The sequence below is a fragment of the Gavialis gangeticus genome, unplaced genomic scaffold (assembly GCF_001723915.1).
Source record: "Gavialis gangeticus isolate Ggan-Ray unplaced genomic scaffold, GavGan_comp1, whole genome shotgun sequence".
Lineage (NCBI taxonomy): Eukaryota > Metazoa > Chordata > Crocodylia > Gavialidae > Gavialis > Gavialis gangeticus.
In genome coordinates, this window is record NW_017729024.1 from 54,389,089 (window position 1) to 54,396,825 (window position 7,737).

Genomic DNA, 7,737 nt, shown 5'->3' on the forward strand with positions numbered 1-7,737 from the left:
TGACTTTATACTATTAATCCAGTAGACCCATCCAATGACTATATCCCCCATGGAACAGAAGTTATTCACAGAAATAACTTGAGCTATTCACACAATCTACCTGCGAAGAAATATCTTTTTTCTGTAGAAGTAGGAAGCATTTGTGGTAATGTAATCTAGCCATACTCATAAATAAATAGCTATTAAAAATGAAGCTGTTAAAAGAATAAGATGTCTGGGCACTGGGTTTCTACAGAAGCAAACTCTGAATTTATGTCTGGCCGGATAAAATATTTTTCTATTTTAAACCTGTTCTGGAATATACTTTATTTGTGTTCCAGTCTCCCGGTTCTCCATACTCCTTGTCTATATTCAGAGGCTGTGGCATTCTCTAACATAATCAAGAACATCTTCAGTGTTGACTTCATCCAGCAAGCATTCTGGTCATAAAGAAGGTAGTATAAACAACAGTTGTTCAGCTCAGGAGTGTGGCTAGCAATACAAGTACCCCAGTGATCCTATTCCATGACATCCATAACATATGTGCAATGTTCCAAGGAGAATCAGCCATTACACATTGATCATGGAAGGTGCTGGGCACAAGAGCTCAACCACACCTTTCAGGATCAGGACCATTAAGACCAAATCAGGAAGGCCCTAAATACAGGTCTCAATTGTAAATAGGTGAATAGTCCCATTTCAGACTATGGGATTACCTGCATGCTTGAAGACTTTCCTGGACCAAAGACTAACACAGGATGAAGCATGTTTTGTCAGGTGCTGGGTTTTATCAATCACTATATTGAGTGCCCATAGCTTTCACTGAATAGGTGCTACTCAGCAGTTTGTTGGTTCAAACTCAAAGCACAACCACATAAAGATCTAGGCGATATGTAGATGTGACAGAGAATATAGAACTCTAACTACACCCAGGTAAAACAAGCTGCATGCCAAACAATTTAACTTACATCATACCTGTTTAGTTCCAGGTCACCCCACCAAAAACCTGTAATTTAAAGTACATCATCTCCAGCGCTCAACACAATGGATCTCTACTTCACTCCATGCCTTAAGTGCAAGATATAACAGCCTGCATTAATGACAGTTTAAAAAAATTAGAAAAAAAAAAAACCTTTTCACAATAAATTTATCATAAAAAATTACATACCCTAAATGGATTCAGCAGCAAAATAGCAGCTGTTCATCGTTTGGGTGTTTTTTTGTGGTATTTTTTATACTAATTAATATGCCGATCAGATTCTTGTAATCAGAAGCAAGGGACATTAATCTCATAAAACATGTAAACTGTATTTTAACAGAGCTAAAAGGAAAATGTTAGCAAAACTGTAGCTTTTTCCCTTCTTTTATTTCAATGGCTCAGACAGCAACTGTAGGTCAGGTCGAAAGTGACTGAAGGTCATTACCATGGGGCCCAGAGTAATTCAGGGAACTGGTAATGGAATGTGGAGCCTTTCATCTCTCATTCATTGGTTAAAATCCTGTCCAGAGAAGCAAAAGCTGAAAGTCAATACCTTTGTCATCTCTGCTGGAGCTCATATGAAATAGGTTGGTTCGTAAACTCAGTCCAGGTCCTTGTGGGCAGGTTCCTCTCAGAAAAATTACTGTTACAACCAGCATCTTTGCTAACATAAGTAAAAGGGCCAAGGATTTCAGCCGGTTTCTACAAAAATCAATATCCGTCTTTCCAATGTTCGCTGAAGCAGACCCCCAATGACTTCAGAGACTGGTCTTTTTCTTACCTCTAAAGAAGATCCCTTTCTGGTACACTGGTTAGAGTCTGGTAGCAAAAACTTGGACTGCCACTGCTTGTGCTGTACTTGTTCTATAAGTAAAAGACATATGGATGAGATCTTCATGAGGGACAAGAGATTCTGAAGCTCAATTTGAGATTCCTACAAAGACCTTGATTCAACAAGAGCAAGTGTTTAGTACTTCCTAATAACAGATCTCCTTTAAAATATTGTAAAGTGGGCCCCCCAAAAATGGAATCATCCATTACACACATACATACACACATGCACATCTTGACCTTTCATCACTAGAGGTGTCACTCTAGCACTTAAAGAAAAAAATAATCTTGGAGTTTTGTTTTTGTTTCTTCATATACTCATATAGTTACATTCTACTAAGTTTTGTACTTTGACAAGTTTAAATTCATGCTTGGTGCCTTTATTGTATTTGAACAGCTTAATCATAACTAAACAACTCCATAATGACTGGAAAAATACAAGGGACTGCTTTAAAATGTGCATGGAAGCATCAGTTGTGCAAAAGGAGTGTGAGTTTTATGAAACAGGTTGGTCTCTAGTGACAAAAAGAATTAGCACTAATTGGGCCTTTTTTGGCCATAGGAATACACACATATATCTTCTGAAGGAACAGAGCCCTAACCATCCCCATTACAGTCAATCAAGAGATGATTCACCATGATGATTACATCAGATCTAGTTTAAGTTTGCCCAATAGGATTTGTCATCTAATCTTCCATGAATAGATCCAGTCACATGAGGTTAAATCTAGTGAGGTCAATCCAGTGATATACACACAAACAAAACAACATTCACAGAGGCTTGGAAACAACCAGGTATTTATGGCTTTGCTATCAGAAAAGAGGCATTGGGCTGGTGAAGCTCTTGGCTGAAACTTATTTTTGTGCTATTCCAGAAGCACAGATTGTCTAGCCTTTTTTTTTTTAATTTCCATGACTACGCTGCCATGAATTATTTATCAAATGTGCAATTATCAAATATGTAGCTGTCTGAAGACCAGATAGAACTACAGAGTTATATTCAACTTGAAGCTTAATACTCTTTAATGAGAACAGAATATTTTCAGATCTGTCCAACAGTTGTGAACACTTTAATTTTCATATCCATGCATTTGATTACAGTAATGCCAAACCTGAACCATCGGCCTAAACATTCAAACTTGTAGAAGATGAGAACCATATTCAAACTGTGACACTAGAACTTCTATACTGACATTTTCAAACCAAGTGACTCACTAGATGGAGTAACTCCATAATAGACTTTCAGAGTTGCTAAGCTAGTTCCTCAGGTAATGGTCCTACCATGATCACACAGTGGGCTCCTGGATGGCACCTACATTTAAAACTTTCATCTGTGCAAGGTACAGAACATCTTATTGTCAAACTTCTGCCTTCAGTTACAGAATTTGTCATGTTGACTAAATCTTAAGATCTTTGGATCAGATCTGACATGATTTTTGATGCAAAAATACCTCTTGACAAGCAATGTAGACTGGTCAACGATCACAGAAGCATGTATGTATGTGTAGCCATGCTTATATGTATCTATACATGTTCACACTTTAAGTTTTGTTTTATATATGTAAGGCATTTGGGATTAATGTGAAAGATGAAAAGGGTTTATGGACAAACCATAGTTTTAAGGAAAATTTCCATAAATGTAACATATTCATCAATGACTGCCACCCTTTCATATTATTTGAGCATGTGTATTTAGCATATATATACATACACATGCACAAGCACAATATTCTACTGGTATTAGAATTAAAATAATACCATCTTTCCTTATTCCTTTAACCATTTAAAAGGATAAAAGTGCTAATCAAATATAGCTTAAACATTAACCTATATCAATTAGAGACCACCTATCTCCCACATGACAGATGTCAGCTAAGTCACATCATGAGTACAGTAAGACTCATTTCAAATCTGCAAAAGGGTACTCAGGTTTCAAGCACCGGTTTGGTGTCCTTACCCAAAAGAGGATCAAATTTGTAAATAATGCATTTTGAACATAAGATACGGTACAACTATGAATGGCTTTGGAGCGTAAAGGCCCAACCAATCCTGTAAGGCCTTGAGTGATTGTTGTAAGGTGCTGAGCACTTTCTGTCCTCAAAGCTTGATCCCATAAGGTCTCCATCTATGTCAAATGGGACATGCATGTATCCATTCAGTCTTAGGATAAAGCTTTATCGCCAGGGGATGGAAACCAAAGCCCTGAGGTAAGCAGGGAAGCAGGTGATCCAAAGGAAGCACAGCAGAAGGGTGTACCAGGGGAGGCCTCCTCATTCTGACTGAGAAAGTTAGGCAATCAGCTAATTATCTCAGGTGTCTGTACACAAATGCATGGAGCCTGAGAAACACGTAGAAAGAACTGGAAGTCCTCGCACAGTCATGGAATATGATGTAATTGAAATAACAGAGATTTGGTAGAATAGCTCACCTGACAAGAGTAATGGCATGGATGGGTATAAACTGTCCAGAAAAGACAGACGGGGAGGAAGGTGAGGAGGAGTTGTTATTTACATAAAAGAGACTGCTCAGAGCTCCAGAACTGAATTGAATGGGCCTGTTGAAAGTCCTTGGGTTAAGGTCAAAGCAACAAGGGTTGGGTATCTTTTATATACCAGCAGATCAGGGAGATGAGGTAGATGAGACTTTCTTCAAACAGCTCCTGCAAGTTCCCTGATCACAGGCCCTAGTTCTCAGGGGGGACTTCAATCACCCTGACATCTCCAGGTAGGGCAATACAGCAGTGCACAGGCAACCCAGGATATATTGCAGAGTGTTGGGACAACTGCCTGGTGCAAGCGTTGGACTGACCAACGAGGGGCCATACTCCTCTTGACCTGTTGCTCACAAACAGGGAAGAATTGGTGGGGGATGTAATAATAGTGGATGGCAACTTGGGCAGCAGTGACAACAAAATGATTGAGTTCGGGATTGTGAAGAAAGGAAGGAAGGAGAGCAGCAGAGTAAGGACCCTGGACTTCAAAAAAATAGACTTCTACCCATTCAGGGAACTGATGGGCAGGATCTTCTGGGGGGCCAGTCTGAAGGGGAAAGGAGTTGTATTTTCAAGAAACCTTACTGAGGGCACTGGAACAAACCATCTCAGTGCACAGGAAGACTAGCAAGTATGGCCGAAGATCTATTTGGCTTAGCAGGGAACTCTTCAGTGAGCTGAAATACAAAAAGGAAGCTTGAAAGAAATGGAAACTTGGACAAACAAGTAGGGAGAAGCATATAATTAGTGCTCAGGCCTGCAGGGATCAAGTCAGGAAGGCCAAACTCACTTGGAGTTACAGCTAGCAAGGGATGTAAAGGGTAACAAAAAGGGTTTCTACAATTAGGCCACCAACAAAAGGAAGGTCAGGATAAGTGTTGGTCACTTACTGCACGGGGAAGGCAATCTACTGACAGATGAAGCAGAAAAGGCTGAAGTAGTCAACGCCTCTTTTACCTCACTCTTCACAGGCAAGGTCAGCTCCTAGACTACTGCATGTGACAGCACAGTTTGGGGAGAAGGTAAGCAGGCAACAGTGGGGAAAGAACAGCTTAGAGAGTATTTAGAAAAGCTGGATATGTAGAAGTCCATGGGGCTGGATATGTTGCACCCAAGAGTGCTGAGGTTGTTGACCAATGTGATTGAAGAACCTCTGGCCATTATGTTTGAAAACTCACAGCAATCGGGAAAGGTCCTGGATAATTTGAAAAGGGCAAGTATAGTGTCCATCTTTAAGAATGGCAAGAAGGAGGATCCAGGGAACTACAGTCACCCTCACCTCAGTCCCTGGAAAAAATCATAGAGCAAATCCTCAAGGAATCCTATTCTAAGTACTTGGAGGAGAAGGTGCTCCAGGGATCCTGGTTTTCTCTGTTTCAAAATTGCAAATTCTCTTATTTAAAAGAGTGGGGCACATATTCTCTCATTAAAAACCCCCAAATCCACATTTTTCCATGATTAAAATGGAACGCTAGTTGAACATAATGTTTTATTGATATATTTCGAATTTTTAAGTAATTTGGAAGCCTACCAGTGCCTCAATCATGAAAACAAAAAAAATTCTAAATACCTATAAATTTTGACATTTGATTTGGGACTTTTTATCATGAAAAATCAGAGCTCCCCCTGCCCCCTTCATTCACGAGGACATGGGTCCAGCTCCAGCATCAGCTCCAGCTGTCCCCTCTCATTGCTTTGTGGTGCGCACAGAAGTTGGGAGCCAGCCCCCCCTCCCAGCTCTGTCCCACTCCCTGCCTGGGCCCTGCAGCTATGCATTCCAGCCCTGGGCCTCAAGCTCCACATACCACCTGGGCTCCACCGCCACAGCCCCAGCCCTGCCCAACTCCCTCCTTCCCTTACTTTGGGGGCCTCAATTTCCACACACCCACCCGCCACTCCCTGCTAGACTTAACTGCAGGAGCTGCTCTCCAGACTGCCTGGTGACCATGTGCAAGAGTATGTGCAGCCATGCACATGACGTCCCCTGCCTAGCTGCCCTCATCTCATTCCCCCCAGCTCCTTGCAGGCTAGAACTCTGCCAGCCTGCAAAGGGAAACCCTCCATGTCCCATGTTTTTCTCCTTTAAAAGAGAAAATCCAGGTTTTTCTCCTTAAAATGAGAAAATCCAGGTTTTCCCACGTTCTTCTGTCACAGAAGGAAAAACCTGATCTCTGGTGATCAGAAACAGTCAGCATGGATTCACTGAGGGCAAGTCATGTCTAACTAACCTGATTGCCTTCTATGAACACGATGACTTGCTCTGTGGATGTGGGGAGACCAGTGAATATGATATACCTTGACTTTAGTAACAATTTTGATAATAGTTTTCCACAACATTCTCACAAGCAGGCTAAGGAAGTACAGGTTGGATGAATGGACTGTAAAGTGGATAGAAAACTGGCTGGATCATCAGGCTCAGAAAGTAGTAATCAATGGCTCGATGTCCAGTTGGCAGCTGATATCAAGTGGAGTGCCCTAGGAGCTAATCCTGGGGCTGGTTTTGCTAAATATCTTCATCAATGACCTGAAAAACAGGGTGGTGTCACCTCAGTAAGTCTGCAGATGACACCAAGATGGGGGGAGTAATAGATACACTGGAGGGTAGGCCTGGGATTCAGAGAGACCTAGATGAATTGGAGGATTGGACCAAAAGAAATCTCATGAGGTTCAATAAAAATAAATGCACTTAGGACAGAACAATCCCATGACAGGCTGGGAACTGGTTGGCTAAGCAGCAGCTCTACAGAAAAAGACCTGGGGGTGACAGTGGACAATAAGCTGAATATAAGCCAGCAGTGTGCCCTTGTTGCCAAGAAGGCTAATTTTGGCACTGCATTATGCTGCATTGGCACTAGAATTAAGAGCAGATCAAGAAAAAAAGTATTATTCCCCTCTAGTTGGCACTGGTGTGGCCACATCAGGAGTCCTATGTCCAGTTTTGCCCTCCCATCCCCACCCCCCACTACAGAAAGGATGTGGACAAATTGGACAGTCTAGCAAAGGGCAATGAAAATGGTCAGGGGGTTGAGGCACTTGACTTCTGAGGACAGGCTGAAGGAACTGGACTCATTTAGTCTAGAGAAGAGAATACTGAGGAGGGATTTAATAGCAGCCTGCAATTTCCTGAAGGGTGGTTCCAAAGAAGATGGAGCTAGACTGTTCTCAGTGGTGGTAGATAACAGAAGAAGCAACAATGGGGTCAAGTTGCAGCAAGAGAAGTTTAGGTTAGACATTAGGAAAAACTCTCTTGCTGGGAGGGCAGTAAAGCACTGGAATGGGCTACCCAGAGAGATTGTGGAATCTCTGTCCTTGGTGGTTTTTAAGTACCTGACCAGACGAAGTCTTGGCTAGGATGATTTAGTTTGAGCTGATCCTGCTTTGGGTAGGGTGTTGTGCTAGATGGCCTCCTTAGGTCCCTTCCAGCCCTAATTTTCTATAATGCCATGACTGAAGTTAC